Here is a 19,886-nt window from a genome sequence, read left to right on the forward strand (position 1 = left end):
GATTGATAGATAGATAGATAGATAGATAGATAGATAGATGTAAAAGGCACTATATAATTCATAGATAGATAGATGGATGTGAAAGGCACTATATAATAGATAGATAGATAGATAGATGGATGTGAAAGGCACTATATAATGATAGATATTTATTTTTAAAATGACCTTTATTATGAACAATAACAAAATATACACAGTCATAAGACAAACAATCCCAATATTCAAGATAAACAAAAGGTATGTATCAGACAACCACCACTGCCCCCCCCCTTTACACTCCTCCTACTCCGCACATTAATAAGAACATATTGTTGATGCCCACCAATACTTTTCATTCCCAGTTGATCACCAGTTCGCCCCCCTCCACAGCACACAGTACCTGTCGTGTCCCCCACATGTCGCCGAACGTTTCTAAATTGTTTGTTAGTTTCTGTTACATGAATTCGAGTTTCAGTCGACTTTTAATTAACACTTTGAAGAGCAGCAGAGCGTCAGTCCCCATGATGTTTCTCTCTTTATTCCTCCTTGTTTTTAGGATTGCCAACTTGGCCTGTCCTAAGAGGAAATTCCCAATAACAGATTTATTCCGATTATATGATTATAATTAATACCAAATACAAAACAAATTTTTGAAAGCTTAAACCCAAAACCACTAAGAATACAATCTAGGAACATGAATAAAGGCCTCAGCCGTTCACAGTGTATGAACCGATGAAAGATGGTCTCCCTCGTGTCACAGAACAGGCACTGGTCAGTCTCTGAAGCTGTAATCGTATAAAGAAATGAGTTTGTGGCTAAGGCCGAGTGTGTTATCTTCCACTGCAGATCCCCAAGTCTTTTCTGCAATGGGAGTTTATAAAAAGCTCTCCATGAAGGTGTGATGTTCTCTCAGACCTGCAGCTCTTTCCTCCACTGTGTATCTGGTGACTCTTTCAGTTGGTTATAAAATGTCACTTTGACACACAGTTTATAAAGTTCTTTTTTGTTAAAGAGTTCAAAGTCTTTCTCGACCAGAGTCCCAAATCTGAGAAGGTGTCCAGGTCTGTCAGTGTGGTCAGTGACGTGTGGTCTTACAATGATGGTGGGTGATGTCATCTCTGCCTCAGGTGTCCCCTCACCTGTGAAGTACTCGTCACACAGTGAACTCGCTCCTGACCTCCGCAGTGCTGTTTTTACCTGACTGTGAAAAATGTCAACCAGGCGTACTGATCTGATCCCCAGGACTGTCGCTAGGTGGGCAGGGGTGTGCCAGCACCTCATGTTGGTATCAATTTAATGTCTTATTTTCAAAATTCTTTTGTTTAACAGAATTGATACGAATGAGTCAGAAAATAATAACGGACAGTCTAAAACAGGATTCCAGACTAAAAGATCTTCCAAGAACCAAAAAATACTTTCCAGATTTAGCCTGGTCCTCCTGAACTTTCCGTGTCAAACCTGAAGTGCAGATTTATAAAATTCCGGCAGGTCAGACCCAACAACGTTGGCAGAGTGTAATAAAAAATAATGTTCAGCAAAATTTAAGTTCCTTACCCCACGAAATAAGGTAAAGGCCAGCTGTCTCCATGGCGGGTGCTCAGGGCCGTATAAGAGCCGATGTAACGCCTGCAACCTAAAGGCCTCCATCTTGCTCACCAAGTCAATGAGTCCCTGACCGCCCTCCTCTACAGGCAGATACAGGACACTGCGCTTCACCCAATGTAGGCCATCCCAAAAGAAATCTAAAAGTATTGCCTGGATGGTCTTGATGACAGATATTGGGGGGTCTATACACTGTAACTTATGCCAGAACATGGAGGCTATCAAGTTGTTAATAATGAGGACCCTGCCTTGACAGGAGATCTCCTTTTGAAGGTATTTCCACTTCTTCAGTCTGGCTTGAACTTTTTCCGCCCAGTCTGCCCAGTTTTCCTCAGCTACTCCTCCTTGTCCTAAAAACACCCCCAGGTATCTGAAGACTCTCCTGTTCCACTTAAGACCACCAGGTAGGCCCGGTGGGTCTCCATCCCTCCCAGTTGCCAATTAAAAATGCGGTACTTTTGTCCCAGTTAATTTTTGCCGATGACAGTTTTTCAAATTCACCCAGGCAATGCTTCAGCTCCGTGATGTCTCCATGATGACAGATGAACACGGTCAAATCATCCGCATACGCGACCACCTTGAGCTGTAAATTCGGGCACTGAGGGATGTTCAGACCTTGAAGGCGGATGTGAAGTTGTTGTAGTAGCGGCTCGATGGAGAGCGAGAAGAGCATCCTGGACAGAGAGCAGCCCTGACGTATCCCTCTGGTAACCTTGAAGGGGGCTGTTAGTGTGCCATTAAGTTTCACGTGAACTGACTGTGAACGCAGTACGCAGAGAAGAAGCGAGAGCTCCAAAGAGCGCTGAACAAAAAACGCTTTACACAATTGAGACGGCAGCAACAGAATATGAAGCGAGTGACGCATACACGCATATTCATAAGTGCAGCTACCGCGGAAACAAAGCACACGGTGGAAAAAGTCAAAGTCCAGCTAAAGGAAGACCGTGTAAGAAATGTGGTAAATTGCACCACTTCGCTAAAGTTTGCAGGACTGGGAAAGGTAAACCTGTGCATGAAGTGTGTGACGTCTCAGATAAAGAGGAAGACGAGCTGCTTATTGACGCAGTAAGAAAGGAACAACCCTCTGACGCTGAACAAGCCTTTGTAGACATATCAATAGAAAAGCAAGGTGTAAAGCTTAAGTTTAAATTACGTTCATAGACACGCTGCCGCTAAATATTCGCAAGCAAATCCACAACTTAATACTGGGAATGCCTGTTAAACATCTTAGATTTACGAGTAGCGATTCGGGTAGTGAACACTTCGATGAATGAAACCTGCTATCTTTACAACGGTAGATAAACATGGAATGTAACTTCAACACAACACGTCCTCCAAATATGAACCTGATTGAAAGAAATAATGAGAATCAAACCCTTGATGACAGCAACACTCAGTAACACTCACAAAACAATGACATTGACAATCACGTTACGTTATTTTTAAAATGTTTCCTTTTCTTTTTCATAACTTCTTTAACACACGACTTCTTCGCTGCGAAGTGCGGGTACTCTGCTAGTTACAATAATAAGTACAATAACCACAGTTCTCAGTTCTCTCCTTCACACCTTCCATCAAGCTCTGTCATCAACCTCCCAACTCCGGCTTGCTTGCTGGGTTCTCGACAGTCCTTTATAGAGTCCTTGACCCGGAAGTGCTCCTGTTCTTCTTCCAACGTGACTTCCCAGCACTTCCGGGTCAAATGGAGGGCTTGAGTTTTCTTCAGCCCGGAAGTACTTCGTGGCTTCCGTCCCCGTGACTTGGAATTACTTCTGGGCTATGCGGAAAGTAAAAATTCCCTGGTCTTCCTGCAGCGTCTCCTGGCGGCACCCATGGTACCCAGCAGGGCTGTGAAGCCGAACTCCAGACCCAGTGGTGCCTTGCAGGAATCCGGGTCGCCGCTTATGCTGCAGGGAAATCGCCATCTGGCATCCTGGGGGAGGCCGTGTCCTAAAGTTGCTGCCTTCTCTCATCCTTCCATTCTTTGGACGTCCCGGCCGACCATCACAAATGACAAGGGGTATAAACCAGATTGCGATGCATTGTGACCGTGGCCTGGCACAAAAGATGCCATGGCAGCCAGCCTGCTGTGCATTCCTGGTGATCTGACAGCCACAGCTTGCAATAGCAGACATTTTATGTTCATTTTTCTGGGTGAAGCCATTGCTTTTTGTGCTTTTCAGGAAATTGTGTTGCTTGGAAAAAATATTCAGCCCTCAAAGAGTTAAATGGGTTTGCGTCTTACTTATCAGGTCAAAAATTCTTTGTTGGTTGTGGTAATTATATATCAAAGACACACGATATTCTATATGGTGGTCCACAAGGGTCTATCCAGGGTCCACTGCTCTTTTCGATTTCCATGCTTCCATCAGGTCAGATTATCTCGGGGCGTCACGTGAGCTACCACAGCTATGCTGACGACACACAACTGTATTTATCGATAGCGCCTGATGACCCCGACTCTCTTGGCTCACTGACTCCCAAAGTCTTACTTGTGTTTCTTAGTGGATGAGTAGTCATTTTTTCAAACTAAATAAGGAGAAAACAGAAATTAGTGATTGGCAAAAATGGGTATAATGAGGGTATTAGAAATAAACATTAGGCTTAAACGTCAAGACAGAGGTAAAGAATTTAGGGTAACTATTGACTCTGACCTGAATTTTAAATCACACCGTGTGGAATATGGTCGGCAGCTCCTCCTGGCCAATACCCCCAAGCCGCCAGACGGAGCCCTCCCCGCGACACAGAGGTGACCCAAATTCCAGCAGGGCATCATGGACATTGGAGTCTTTCTTCACAGCCCTGCTGGATAACGTGGGGTCCACCAGGGGATGCTGCAGGGAGGCCCAGGGACTTATAGCCCGGAAGTACTTGCCAGTCGAGAGGACAGAGGAAATGACGTACTTCTGGGCTGAAGAAAAGGAGTTTTTCCCGACCCGGAAGCGTTATATAGTCACATGGACTGGGAGGATCAGAAGCACTTGCGGGTCAGGGAATATAAAAGGACTGTGGGAGATCCCAGCAGTGGGCCGAGTTGGGAGGAAGGGTGACTGAGCTGCTGGGAGGTGTGGAGGACTCGAGTATTGTATTGATTATTACTGTGTTTATTGAGAATAGTGGAGGTCGAGGTGCTTTGTGCACTTTATTGTATAAATAAAATAATTTCTTGGACTTCTGGTGTCTGGCGTCTGGTCCGAGGGTTCGAGGGGACGACAGCGCCCCCTATCTGTCACAACAGATTGCTAGAACAGCATTTTTTTCACTTAAGAAACACAGCAAAAGTTAAACCCCTTATAACATTCAACCCCTTCAACGCCATCCAACCTCTGCTAATTAGGGACAAGCTGACAGAGATGGGAGTAGATTCATACCTGGTGGCATGGATCATGGACTATCTTAGAGACAGACCTCAGTATGTGCGTCTCAGGAACTGCAGGTCTGACATTGTGGTCAGCAGCACAGGAGCACCGCAGGGGACTGTACTTTCTCTGGTCCTGTTCAGCCAACATACATCAGACTTCCAATACAACTCGGAGTCCTGCCACGTGTAAAAGTTCACTGACGACACTGCTATGGTGGGCTGCATCAGGAGTGGGCAGGAGGAGGAGTACAGGAACCTAATCAAGGACTTTGTTAAATGGTGAGACTCAGACAACTTATACCTGAACACCAGCAAAACCAAGGAGCTGGTGGTGGATTTTAGGAGGACCAGGCCCCTCATGGACCCCGTGATCATCAGAGGTGACTGTGCAGAGGGTACAGACCTATAAATACCTGGGAGTGCAGCTGGATGACAAATTGAACTGGACTGCCAATACTGATGCTCTGTGTAAGAGAGGACAGAGCCGACTATACTTACTTAGAAGGCTGGCATCCTTCAACATCTCCAATAAGATGCTCCAGATGTTCTACCAGACGGTTGTGGTGAGCGCCCTCTTCTACGCGGTGGTGTGCTGGGGAGGCAGCATAAAGAAGAGGGACACCTCACACCTGGACAAACTGGTGAGGAAGGCAGGCTCTATTGTAGGCACAGAGCTGGACAGTTTGACATCCATGGCAGAGCGATGGGCGCTGAGCAGACTCCTGTCAGTCATGGAGAATCCACTGCATCCACTGAACAGGATCATCTCCAGACAGAGGAGCAGCTTCAGAGACAGACTGCTGTCACCATCCTGCTCCACTGACAGACTGAGGAGACCCCACACTATACGACTAGGGGGGTAAACGTTAACATTACACAAAGTTATTGTCTGTTATACCTGCATTGTTATCACTCTTTAATTTAATATTGTTATTATCAGTATGCTGCTGCTGGAGTGTGGGAATTTCCCCTTGGGATTAATAAAGTATCTATCTATCTATTATATAGTGCCTTTACATCTATCTATCTATCTATCTATCTATCTATCTATCATTGCAAGATGCTGAGAAATTAATTCATGCTTTTGTTTTTAGTCGACTAGATTACTGTAACGCACTCCTCTCAGGACCACCCAAAAATAAGACATCAATTGATTACGAAAGCAGAGGCCAAAATCTAAACTGGGAAAAGAAAATCTGAGCACATCACCCCAGTCCTAGCTTCATGACACTGGTTACCTGTGCCATTTAGATTTGACTTTAAAATGCTGCTTATGGTTTACAAAGCCTTCAATAATATAATCTGCTCCATCTTATATCTCAGAGTGTCTGACACCTTACACTCCAAATCGTAACCTTAGATCTTCAAATGAAGGTAAGCAAAAGAAGATTCGTAGAAGACCTGATTGAAGTGTTTGAAATGATGAAGGGAATTAGTCCAGTGGATCGAGATGGTGACTTTAAAATGAGTTCATCAAGAACACGGGGACACAGCTGGAAACTTGTGAAGGGTAAATTTGGTACAAACATCAGGAAGTTTTTCTTTACACAAAGAACGATAGACACTTGGAATAAGCGACCAGGTAGTGTGGTAGACAGTAAGACGTTAGGGACTTTCAAAACTCGACTTGATGTTTTCTTGGAGGAAATAAGTGGACAGGACTGACGAGCTTTGTTGGGCTGAACGGCCTGTTCTCGTCCAGAGTGTCCTAATGTTCTAATGGTCATGGGTCTGCTTAGAATTCCAAGAGCTAAACGTAAATGAAGTGGTGAGGCAGGCGGCCTTCTGCTGTTATGCACCTCAAATCTGGAATAGATAGATAGATAGATAGATAGATAGATAGATAGATAGATAGATAGATAGATAGATAGATAGATAGATAGATACTTTATTAATCCCAAGGGGAAATTCTCATAATCCAGCAGCAGTATACTGATACAAAGAAACAATATTAAATTAAATAGTAATAAAAATGAAAAGAATTAAAATAAAATTAATGTTCGCATTTACTCCCCCGGGTGGAATTGAAGAGTCGCATAGTGTGGGGGAGGAACGATCTCCTCAGTCTGTCAGTGAGCAGGACGGTGACAAAAGTCTGTCACTGAAGCTACTCCTCTGTCTGGAGATGATCCTGTTCAGTGGATGCAGTGGATTCTTCATGATTGACAGGAGTTTGCTTAGTGCCCGTCGCTCTGCCACAGATGTCAAACTGTCCAACTTTAATCCTACAATAGAGCCTGCCTTCTTAACAAGTTTGTCCAGGCGTCATCTTTATGCTGCCTCCCCAGCACATCACCGTGTAGAAGAGGGCGCTCGTCACAACCGTCTGGTAGAACATCTGCAGCATCTTATTACAGATGTTGAAGGATGCCAACCTTCTAATGAAGTACAGTCAGCTCTGACCTTTCTTACACAGAGCATCAGTATTGGCAGTCCAGTCCAGTTTATCATCCAGCTGCACTCCCAGGTATTTATAGGTCTGCACCCTCTGCACAGTCACCACTGATGATCACGGGGTCCATGAGGGGTCTGAGACTCCTAAAATCCAACACCAGCTCCTTGGTTTTGCTGGTGTTCAGTTGTAAGTGGTTTGAGTCGCACCATTTAACAAAGTCCTTGATTAGGTTCCTATACTCCTCCTCCTGCCCACTCCTGATGCAGCCCACCATAGCAGTGTCATCAGCGAACTTTTGCACGCGGCAGGACTCCGAGTCATAGCTGACCGACAGAAATTCGCCTGGCTAATATGGCGGAGCATTTTATAAAAACTGCTAAAATCTCATAATTGTAACACGTCTCTCTCATAGCTTCATTTTAGTTTCACCCTAATATTCTGTATATGCATTGAATTATTATTTTTTATCATATCTCCACAATCCATACTAACCCCTGCCTTCTCTACTCTTCTTTTTCTGGTTTTCTGTGGTGATGATCTGCACCACCACCACCACCATCTGATCAGGGCACCATGCAGTCCCTACATTGATGGATTGAAGGCCAGAGGTCCACATGACCATCCATCCATCCATCCATTATCCAACCCGCTAGGATAATAGGTCTGCTGGAGCCAATCCCAGCCAGCACAGGGTGCAAGACAGGAAACAAACCCCGGGCAGGGCGCCAACTCACCTAAGGGCACACACACACCAAACACACACTAGGGACAATTTCACGAGAAAATAAATGAAAGGTGTATGAAAATGGCATAACGTTCAGGCTATTCACTTTCGGCAGACTTACCGTCTTGTCGATTTCAGTTGAAAAGGGCAAATTTGCCATTTGTGCTCCTCAATCTACACCTGTAATGGCAACGTGAACACATGTTAATGGAAGAAAAGAAGGAAGGAAGGAAGGAAGGAGCCTGCCTTCCGGATCCATCCATTATCCAACCCCTATCTACAGGGTCATGGGGGTCTGCTGGAGCCAATCCCAGCCAACATGGGGCACAAGACAGGAAACAAACCTCGGGCAGGGTGCCAGCCCACCGCAGGATCGCCAATGTACCTAACCTGCATGTCTTTGGACTGTGGGAGGAAACCCATGCAGACACTGGGAGGACATGCAAACTCCACGCAGGGAGGACCTGGGAAGTGAACCTAACTGCGAGGCAGCAGCACTGACCACTGCGCCACCATGCCACCTTATAGCACAGTACGAAGTTCTATTGTATTCACAGTCTAACGGAAGCCTTGATGAGTCATATTGTATTTATTGTAAAATTTTAGGTAGATAGATAGATAGATAGATAGATGTGAAAGGCACTATATAATAGATAGATAGATAGATAGATAGATAGATAGATAGATAGATAGATAGATAGATAGATAGATAGATAGATAGATAGATAGATAGATAGATACTTTATTAATCCCAAGGGGAAATTCACATAATCCAGCAGCAGTATACTGATAATAACAATATTAAATTAAATAGTAATAAAAATGAAAAAAATTAAAATAAAATTAATGCTAGCATTTACTCCCCCGGGTGGAATTGAAGAGTCGCATAGTGTGGGGTCTCCTCAGTCTGTCGCTGAAGCTGCTCCTCTGTCTGGAGATGATCCTGTTCAGTGGATTCTCCATGATTGACAGGAGTCTGCTCAGTGCCCGTCACTCTGCCACGGATGTCAAACTGTCCAACTTTAATCCTACAATAGAGTTTATTTGTATGGCACTACAAAGGCATGAGCACTTGTGTTACAAAATTAATAAGCCATTCATCCATCCATTCTGCTATATCCCAACTACAGGGTCATGGGGGTCTGCTGGAGCCAATCCCAGCCCACATGGGGCACAAGACAGGAAACAAACCCCTGGCAGAGTGCCAGCCCACCGCAGGATCACCAATGTACCTAACCTGCATGTCTTTGGACTGTGGGAGGAAACCCACGCAGACACGGGAAGAACCCGGGAAGCGAACACTCAGGTCTCCTAACTGCGAGGCAGCAGCGCTAACCACTGCGCCACCTGACCGTCATCATCTATTTCTTCCAATGTGAAGCTTGAAAACCATGAGGACTGATTGAGATCATTTCTGTTAGATTGAAAGCCCAGTGGTGGCTCACCAGGTGGTCTTGTGGCCTCAGAACCCCTGCAGATTTTGTTTTTTTCCCTCTGGAATTTATTTTGTTTTTTTTGTTTTTTTTCTGTCCTCCTGGCCATCGGACTTTACTTTATTCTTTGTTACTTAGTATCACCTAATCTTATTTTTATATTTTTTCTTTCTTCATCTTGTAAAGCACTTTGAGTTCCATCACTTGTATGAAGATGTGCTCAAGAAATCAATGTTGCTGTTATTGTTGAAAATTAACCCCGAGGTTAAACAGAAAGGAGCGGCTCAGAGGGCAGATGAAAGTGAAATGTCCGGCTTTACTTTTTCTGAAGGTCACATTGAAGGTCACATTTTTCTTGCCAATTAGAGGCCTTGTGAAGCCGAGAGCTCTGAGGAAAGTCAGCTAATTAAACAGACACCTCGAGGCCAGCTTTTTGGGATTACCAACCGAACTACAACAGCCGCGGGTCTGGCCATCATGGGAGTGTGCGAAAGAGCATTCACGAGAAAATAAATGAAAGGTGTGTGAAAATGGCGCGACGTTCAGGCTATTCAGACCCCTTCACTTTCAGCAGACTTGCCGTCTTGTCGATTTCAGTTGAAAAGGGCAAATTTGCCATTTGTGCTCCTCAATCTACACCTGTAATGGCAACGTGAACACATGTTAATGGAAGAAAAGAAGGAAGGAGCCTGCCTCCCGGAGCCTTGTGCTCCTTCAGTTCCAACAGGTGGGTCTCCCATATACACTCCCCCATTGCTTCATGGGAATTGGAGTTCCAATAGGCATCCCTGCTGAGACTCGTGGGAGCCACCAGAGGGAGGTGTGGGGAGGAGGTTTCCTCCTTTTAGGGAGGTTCAGCCTGACCTGGAAGGGCTTCGTGGATGGAAGTGGTGGCACCGGAAATACTCCCAGGGCCGGTGTGAAGGAATCCACTCCTCCTCCTCCTCCTCCTCATCCACATTTCAGGTGGATGAAGATGAAGTTTACTGAGGAGGAGTGGAAGACAGTGAGAGAAGGAAGAAGAGTTTCTGTAACTGTAATTGTGCAACATTCAGAGAAGCCGATGAGAGAGGTACCTGAACACAACAAATCATTTGGTTGTACCCGAGATTTGTGTACTGCACAATAGGACAAAAATTAAACCTTGAAATCCAAGGGACTCTCTTGTAGACATCCATGATCAGATTGTGGGGAGGTAGAGATTGGGATAAGGTGATGAAGCCACTTCTAAAGCTTTGAGTGTTTCTGGGAGAATTGTGAAATGGAAGACGTTTGGAACCACCAGGACTCTCTCTTCCTAGGCTTAGTCTTCTGGCCAAACTGAGTAACTTGGCGCAAAGGGTCTTGGCTATGGAGGATAACAAGAACCTAGTGGTCGCCCTAACAGAGCTTCAGAAGCTTGGCTTGCGTGTTCGCCTCGTTTTTTGACTTTCTTGCAATGCCCATTATCTACGATGTTTGGTTGCACACACTGAGCTTGTTTTTCTTGATTCTTGACCTTCCAGTTTTGATCTGGTTTAGTTTACACATTTGTTTCCCACCATCTGATTCCAATCTTTGCTCAAAGTGCCACTGGCAACTGCAATCATTAATGGCACTGTGCCAATAAAGTGACGGGTGTCAGAGACGTTTCTGAGATATTATGATCTACAGATAATGAAGCCCTGTGCTTATTTTTAGTGCAATGGAATTCCTAAATGCAGGCTTGTTCACTGCAGGCATAACGTGTCACTACGCCATGGGGAAGGAGATCAGTGCCTTCTTCATGTATTTTTACATAAGTTGTGTTGCAAGCATGTTTTACATGTATGGTCTCGACCACCACATCACTTACCCAGTCAGATTTCGAGGTACAGGACAAGTGAGTGGCTGTGATGGAAGTTCACTCTACAGGTAGGCATTGCACACAACTGTCAAGAGCATCAGTCGATTGAGTAAAACACAAAAGTATCCAAGTAAAGCAACTTTCCTCCAGGGTAATTGACAACAGAACACTAATCTGTAACTGAATATGCAAAGTATCTCTGTTTTCCGACAGACGAGATTGAAAATGTCACTTACCTACTGCGATTTCAAGGGGCAGGAGAAGTGAGTGGCTAATGATGGAGGTTCACTCGGAGAAGTGAGTCGATGATAATGGAGGTTCACTCAGAGACTTGAGTGGCTGAACATGGGGGTTCATTAGGGAAGTGAATGGTTGATAATGGAGATTCACTGAGAGAAGTGGCTGATAATGGAGGTTCACTTAGAGAAGTGACCGATAATGGAGTTTCACTCAGTGGTTATTTTTAGTGCAATGAAATTCCTAAATGCAGGCTTGTTCACTGCAGGCATAACGTGTCACTACGCCATGGGGAAGGAGATCAGTGCCTTTTTCATGTATTTTTACATAAGTTGTGTTGCAAGCATGTTTTACATGTATGGTCTCGACCACCACATCACTTACCCAGTCAGATTTCGAGGTACAGGACAAGTGAGTGGCTGTGATGGAAGTTCACTCTACAGGTAGGCATTGCACACAACTCTGTTGGCGTTTCACTGTTCAGCTGTCAAGAGCATCAGTCGATTGAGTAAAACACAAAAGTATCCAAGTAAAGCAACTTTCCTCCAGGGTAATTGACAACAGAACACTAATCTGTAACTGAATATGCAAAGTATCTCTGTTTTCAGACAGACGAGATTGAAAATGTCACTTACCTACTGTGATTTCAAGGGGCAGGAGAAGTGAGTGGCTAATGATGGAGGTTCACTCAGAGAAGTGAGTCGATGATAATGGAGGTTCACTCAGAGAAGTGGCTGATAATGGAGGTTCATTAGAGAAGTGAATGGTTGATAAGGGAGGTTTACTAAGAGACGTGAGTTGCTGTGATGGAGGTTCACTCAGAGAAGTGAGTCGATGATAATGGAGGTTCACTCAGAGACTTGAGTGGCTGAACATGGGGGTTCATTAGGGAAGTGAATGGTTGATAATGGAGATTCACTGGGAGAAGTGAGTTGCTGTGATGGAGGTTCACTCAGAGACTTGAGTGGCTAATGATGGAGGTTCACTCAGAAGTGAATGGTTGATAATGGAGTTTCACTCAGAGACTTGAGTGGCTGTGATGGAGGTTCACTCAGAGAAGTGAGTGGCTAATGCTGGAGGGTCATCGGAGAAAGGAATGGTTGATAATGGAGTGGATCCTCCTGCTCATTACAATGGCTTGTTCCATGAAAAACAAATAAAAAAATAAAAATATTTTCCAACAAAGTGGGCATAAAAGAGTTGTTTTCTATGGCGCTTGTTGTGCTGCTAACCTGTACGTCTCTATGTTTCGTTTTGTGTCCACCAGACGCTGTTCACTGGAAAACCTGAGTGGGCGAGGAGGATCAGAGAACATCACTGGTGTCTCCATAAACTCAGGTGCTGACCCACTAAATGCTCTGTAAGCAAACATCTGGGATTTGAACTTCGTGTGTGTTCTGCTACAGGGAGCCTGAACAACAGCAACATCGTCATCATTTATTTGTAGAGCACATTTTCATACAAATTCTTCTTCTTCTTTCTGGCTGCCCCCGTTAAGGGTTGCCGCAGCGGATCATCTTCTTTCATATCTTCCTGTCCTCGTCATCTTGTTCTGCCACACTCATCACCTGCATGTCCTCTCTCACCCCATCCATAAACCTTCTCTTAGGCCTTCCTCTTCTCCTCTTACCTGGCAGCTCTATCCTTAGCATCCTTCTCCCAATATACCCAGCATCTCTCCAAACCAACGCCATCTCGCCTCTCTGACTTTGTCTCCCAACCTTCCCACCTGAGCTGACCCTCTAATGTCCTCATTTCTAATCCTCTCCATTCTCGACACACCCAATGCAAATCTTAGCATCTTTAACTCTGCCACCTCCAGCTCTGTCTCCTGTGCCACCGTCTCCAGCCCATATAACATAGCTGGTCTCACTACCGTCCTGTAGACCTTCCCTTTCACTCTTGCTGATACCCGTCTCTCACAAATCACTCCTGACACTCTTCTCCACCAACTCCACCCTGCCGGCACTCTCTTCTTCACTTCTCTTCCACAATCCCCATTACTCTGTACTGTTGAGTATTTCAACTCATCCACCTTCACCAACTCTACTCCCCTCATCCTCACCATTCCACTGACCTTCCTGTCATTCACACACATGTATTCTGTCTTGGTGGTCCTACAGACCTTCATTCCTCTCCTTTCCAGAGCAGATCTCCACCTCTCCACGGCCTCCTCAACCTGCAGATCACAATGTCATCAGCAGACATCACAGTCCACGGGGACTCCTGTCTAATCTCGTCTGTCAGCCTGTCCATCACCACAGCCAATAAGAAAGGGCTCAGAGTCGATCCCGGATGTAATCCCACCTCCATGTTGAATCATTTTCATACAAATGGTGGAGCTCAAAGTGCTTTACAGGATGAAGAAAGAAAAAGTATAATAATAAAATTAGGCAATAAGTAATCAAGTAAGGTCCAATGGCCAGGGTGGAGGGAAAAAACAAAAAAATAATAAAACTTCAGAAAAATCTGCAGGGGTTCCAAGGCCACGAGACCACCCAGCCTCCCTAACATTAATGATCTCAATCAGTCGTCATGGTCTTCAGGCTTCACGTGAAAGAATTAGATGATGATGATGATGACAGTTCTGTGGACCTCAATCCATTAATGTAGGGACATCACAGTGCTTTGATCAGGTGGTGGGGGCACAGAGCGTCCACCACAGAAAACCAGAAAAAGAACAGCAGAGAAAGTAGTGGTTGTTACGGAGTGCAGAGAAATGATGAAAATAATAATTCAATGAATATACAGAATATCAGGGTGACACTAAAATGAGAACGCCATGTTACAGTAGCGGGTTTTTAGCAATTTTCTAAAGTGCTCCACCGTATCAGCCTGGTGAATTTCTATCGGTCAGCTATTCCAGATTTTAGGTGCCTAACAGCAGAAGGCCGCCAGCCTCACCACTTCTTTTAAGTTTAGCTCTTGGAATTCTAAGCAGACCCTCATTTGAAGTTCTAAGGTTACGATTTGGAGTGTAAGGTGACGAGAACAGGCCATTCAGCCCAACAAAGCTCGCCAGTCCTATCCACTTGTTTCCTCCAAGAAAACATCAAGTCGAGTTTTGAAAGTCCCTGAAGTCTTACTATCACATTACTTGGTCTCTTATTCCAAGTGTCTATCGTTCTTTGTGTAAAGAAAAACTTCCTAATGTTTGTGCGAAATTTACCCTTCACAAGTTTCCAACTGTGTCCCCGTGTTCTTGATGAACTCATTTTAAAGTCACCGTCTCGATCCACTTGACTAATCCCCTTCAGAATTTCAAACACTTCAATCAGGTCACCTACGAATCTTCTTTTGCTTACACTCATTTGAAGATCTAAGGTTACGATTTGGAGTGTAAGGTGACAGGCGTTCCACAATATACGATGGAGCAGATTATTGAAGGCTTTGTAAACCATCAACAGGATTTTAAAGTCAATTCTAAATGGCACAGGTAACCAGTGTAGTGACGCTCAGACTGGGGTGATGTGCTCAGATTTTCTTTTCCTAGTTCAGATACTGGCCTCTGCATTCTGTACTTGTTGCAGCCGATTGATGTCCTTCTTGCCACCCAAGACAAGCCCCTCATTTGCCAAAATGGTAGAACTGGCAACATCTACAGCCACTGCACCCCTCTGGGACATCGTTGCTCTGTCGTGTCTCTCAGGCACTGCGTCACAACCCAAAAAGTGGTCTTCCACCAGTGTGTTAGGAGTTGCTATTGTGCTCGATCCAACCCCAACCTCGCGACAGGGGGTCCCCAAAGATCATGAAGACTCAAAGAAAAGAAAAAGTGGGTCACGACCCCAAAACTTCAGATCTGCTGAGGAGACCCCATGGGCACCATGGGATAAGTTTTGATATTTTTCAAGTCAGTTATTTCTTCACCATCACGGCATACTGTACGCGTTCTAAAGTGAAGCTTATTTTTTTGTATTTTTATATATATATATTTTTTTAAATGCCCTCCCTGTCTGCTCTTGCAGCTAACAACGTGGCAAAACGATACCAGGGGTCCAAACATGAATAAGAGCCGTAAACCTACCAAATACGTCCATTTTTGAAAGCAAGAATGTTCTCCGATATTGATCCGCATCTTGAGATGGCACAGATTTTGTAAAAACAGCGCATCCTTGTCGGTTTGGCGTTAAGTTAACCCCTTCGAAAATCAACTCAAAATGTGACAAACGCCCAACAGAGACATTTAGAGATCAAAACATCAGTGTGGTCTCGGAAAGGGAGGCACGTCGAGTGTCCCCTGCTGCACCGATGCAGATTTCGTACACGGCCTTCGTGTGTCAAGTCTTTTGAAACGGTCACCAATGGCCACTGGCAATGCTCCAGCAGACGTTGAGGGGTTTTATTTGCATGATTTCTTCTGCTTTTTGGGCACAAGAGGGTAGAATATCAGCGCCTGACCCTCACGATTGACATGCCACTTGTGTTATTGTAGGCCCCCTGAACATTAACAGTTACTGCATTGTCAGCAGAGCTCAGGGGGCGGACGTCTTTCCTGTCCTCCAGTTGACCACATTCACTTTGCCTTTTTGCAACATGCGCTGCTTCTTGATGTGTTCACACATACCAGGCGTATCACGGCGGTTCGGCCATTCGTTGCTATAATCGTCAGTTGTTCTTTGAAGTAAAATCTCAAGCGGTTCTGCTGAGGTACAGAACCCACCCATCGTTATAATCAAAGGGTCCGCTAGTGACAGCATAGGTGATGCAGTGACTGTACCTGCCATCCCACTCGGTTCCTCTACTAGTGTGGAGAATTGAGTTCCAGATGTCCTCAGAGTTTGTGCGTCGCACAGCATGTAGAACTGAACTGTACACCCAGTTGGATGTGATGTGCTGCCCTTCCCTTGTAACCCTTCAGCCTTTCATCGATACTCACGTCACAATCGAGAACATCCACCTTCTGCACATTTCTAATGATCGCCTGATACACATCCCACAGTTTCGGAGCGTGATGATTGGCTTCATCGTCATCGTTATTTGCGAAACGCAGGAATTTGAGAACGAGTAGACGACGACACACACTCATGATTTCACCGAAAATGGGCGTCTGCAACGAGTAATTTGTGGACCAGCATCGTCACTGCGCTGGTGTACCCACAATGCCCTGCAGTATCAGGAAATTGAGAAACACCCACATTGTCATCCGCCAGCAACTCTGACAAGCCAACGGTTTGCTGCTGCGACTTTCCCTACACAGCTCAGAGTAACGGATCGTTGCAACAAATAACACTCTGAGGGGTACTTGCATTTTTTTTTTCCTTTTTTACCCAAAACTGAATATTTTTGCCGAAAAATATTTATTTATGACAAATGTCACTGTGTTTTATGTAGTAGTATGTAAATTACATATATACGTATTCCAGAGCAAAGTCTTGTATGGTAACACTTGAGGCAGCCAAATACGGGTTTTGTCAGATTTGTACCCAGGCAACCGTTGTCATCCACTCATCAGCTACACGAACATCTTCATCACTATGATCAGCCGGGACCTGATCAGCTCGTGCACTTTTCACGTTTTCGATTTCAACCTCACTTGTATCAAAATCAGAGTCTGATAAGTCAAGAGTCCAATTCAGCAATAATATGCAAAACGCCATCAGCAGAGTATTTTGCTAGCCGTATTTGCTTTGCTCTCTCGCCACATGCTGATCCCATTTTAGATGTCATTTACTCTACGCAACTCACTCGAAGACGAACCAACAAAGCTAACCACCCACAAGCAAAAAAAGGTCGATCTATAACGTAGCATCAGATTTCATTGACGCGCACAAATGATGGGTGCCCTGTACCGGTAACTCAACATCCGCCTTCACCTGGGGATTTCGACAAAAGTCGACTCCCGTAACAAACCCTATACAGTCCTGATGATTGTGATCAACAACAGACATCTTTAGATTGGGGTTACCTGTAAATGGGCAATGATGAGGTGCAGAATTGTCAGCAGTAGTATGAAGTCGACACTAAACACGATCATCACTGCAACTTGGCAGGTTGGAATCTACCGAACAGATCTCCGTTTTACTGTCCGCATCAACGTCGGATAACCGGTTATCACGATCGCTCAAATTCAAGCAATGGTTCAGTTTCAGTTTGTTCTAAATAAGTCTTTATGTCTTTACATCTGCCATTTCGGTTTTGGTTGAAGGCTCCACTCCATTCATGAATATTGATGAGTTACCATAAAGTGTCGGTACACGTAGAAATAGTCTTTTTTTTTTTTTTTGCAGGATCCTGCGGTTTCATCCACTAGATAGCATCAGAATACTGTCCTGAAACTTAGTCAGGCTGTAAAGCGGATCATTACACGTCATCTCGAGTCCGACTCAGGCTTCACCGTATTTACATAGAATTCCGAGACCGAGTCAGACTTAGGGCTAACAACCAGAAAGTTAAAAAATTAAGTAAAGTATTATTGAGATTCAGACATTTTAGGAGAAAATCTGGTCTGCACATCATCTTGGCAAATTTCTCTCGTTCTGCGATGACCTTACACCCCCAGCAGCATTAGGTCTTTTGGCTCATTTTATAAATGCCAGACACTCCTTTTTTTTTTTTTTTGAGAACCTACCAATTTTAAATACTGTATTTCCTCACGCTTAAATTCTCCCGCAGATAAGTTGGGGCTTAATTTTGCCATATAATTTCTCGTTTTTAACAATGCCAGTCGTATAAGTCGAATGTGGAAAACTCAAGCTATTGGTCCAAGAGATTACGATACACTAACTCCCACCTGAGAGAGGAACCACGGAGCACACTGCCTTTTTTATTCTATGTATTGTGCCTACATGACCACACGGTAATACCCGAGCTATTCCGAAGTGACGTTTGCACTGTTTTGTGTTTTTCGGATCTCACACACCTTTATCGTAAGAGTATCCCTTATCTACGATGGAGCGTTCGATCAGAAGAAAATATGAAGCTGGTTTTAAATTAAAAGTCGTTCAAGTGGCGATAGAAATTGGTAAATGCGCTGCTGCAGCAAAATTCAATGTGTCTGAGAAACTGGGGCGAGACTGGAGGAGGCAAGAAGATGTAAAAAATAACTAAAAATAACTGGCGTATTTTTGAACGGGCGCATAAGTCGTCTGATTTTACGAGGCGGAATGGTGGCTCCGAGGCTAGGGATCTGCACTGGCAATCGGAAGGTTGCCAGTTCGAATCCCGTAAATGCCAATAGGGACTCTGTGCTGTTGGACCCTTAACCTGCAATTGCTGAGCATTTTGAGTTGTGAGAAAAGCGCAATATAAATGCAAAGAATTATTATTTATTATTACGATCGATTTTTCTGGTTTCAAGACCTGACGTATACGCGAGTATATACGGTATTTATTTCAAGAGTTTCTATAAAGTTAAAATTTCCCTCAGGGGACAAGTAAACAGAGAACAGACAACATATTTTAAGAATTTATAAATAAAATGTCAATTCATATACAGTGTGATTGTGAAGAAATAACTTCAACTTGGAAAATAAACTTAACCTCTAACTGCCAAGGCCAAATCCAATACATGGCAATGCACATGTGGAGATTCTGCAATAAGATTATTATTAAAATTAGATTAACTGTCTTCTGAGTTTTCATTCCCAAGTCTTATGCCAGGACGAGGAACAGCTGATGCCATCTTTGCACTGACCAGCTCATAAAGAATCATTGAGAAGAAGAGGTCTGCATGAGGCATGCATGGATTTGGAGAAGGAGTATGATGGAGGTCTGGAAGTGCAAGAGAGTGAAAGGAGGAGAAGAGACATAGGAGAGGATTGTCCAGGATATGAATGTAGGACCTGAGGTTGGGGTAACAGACAAGACCGTCCAGTCAGAAGAGGTCTGCACCAGGGGTCTTCTTCAAGTCTGTACCTCTTTGGTCTGGTTGTACATGAGTTGACTTGTGGGATTAAAGGCCAATGTCCTTGCTGCAGGCTTTGTAAGGAACGACATTCTGTTGTGTAGCACCAGAAAAGAGGAAGGGGAAAGGAAGCTGGAATAATGGAAAAGGGTTTTGGAAGACTGAGGATTGAAGATAAAAAGGGAAAAGACGACAGAAAATATGAGGTGTAATGATGACCAGGATTCAGAAGTTAACTTGCAGGGGGGAGCTTTCGAAGAGAGTGGATACATTTCAAGATCTAGGATCAGTGTTAGCCAGACATGGAGAATTAGATGCAAAGAGTGCAGTGTGGATAAAACAAAGGGAAGAAGGTATCAGGAGTGTCTTGTGATTTAAGAATTAAGGTGAAGATTAAAGGTGAGGTTTTCAAGACGGTTGTATGATCAGCAAAGATGTATGGAGCCGAGACCATGGCTTCGTAAAGGGAGCGCAGGAGACAAAG

This window comes from Polypterus senegalus, chromosome 1 (assembly GCF_016835505.1).
Source record: "Polypterus senegalus isolate Bchr_013 chromosome 1, ASM1683550v1, whole genome shotgun sequence".
Lineage (NCBI taxonomy): Eukaryota > Metazoa > Chordata > Cladistia > Polypteriformes > Polypteridae > Polypterus > Polypterus senegalus.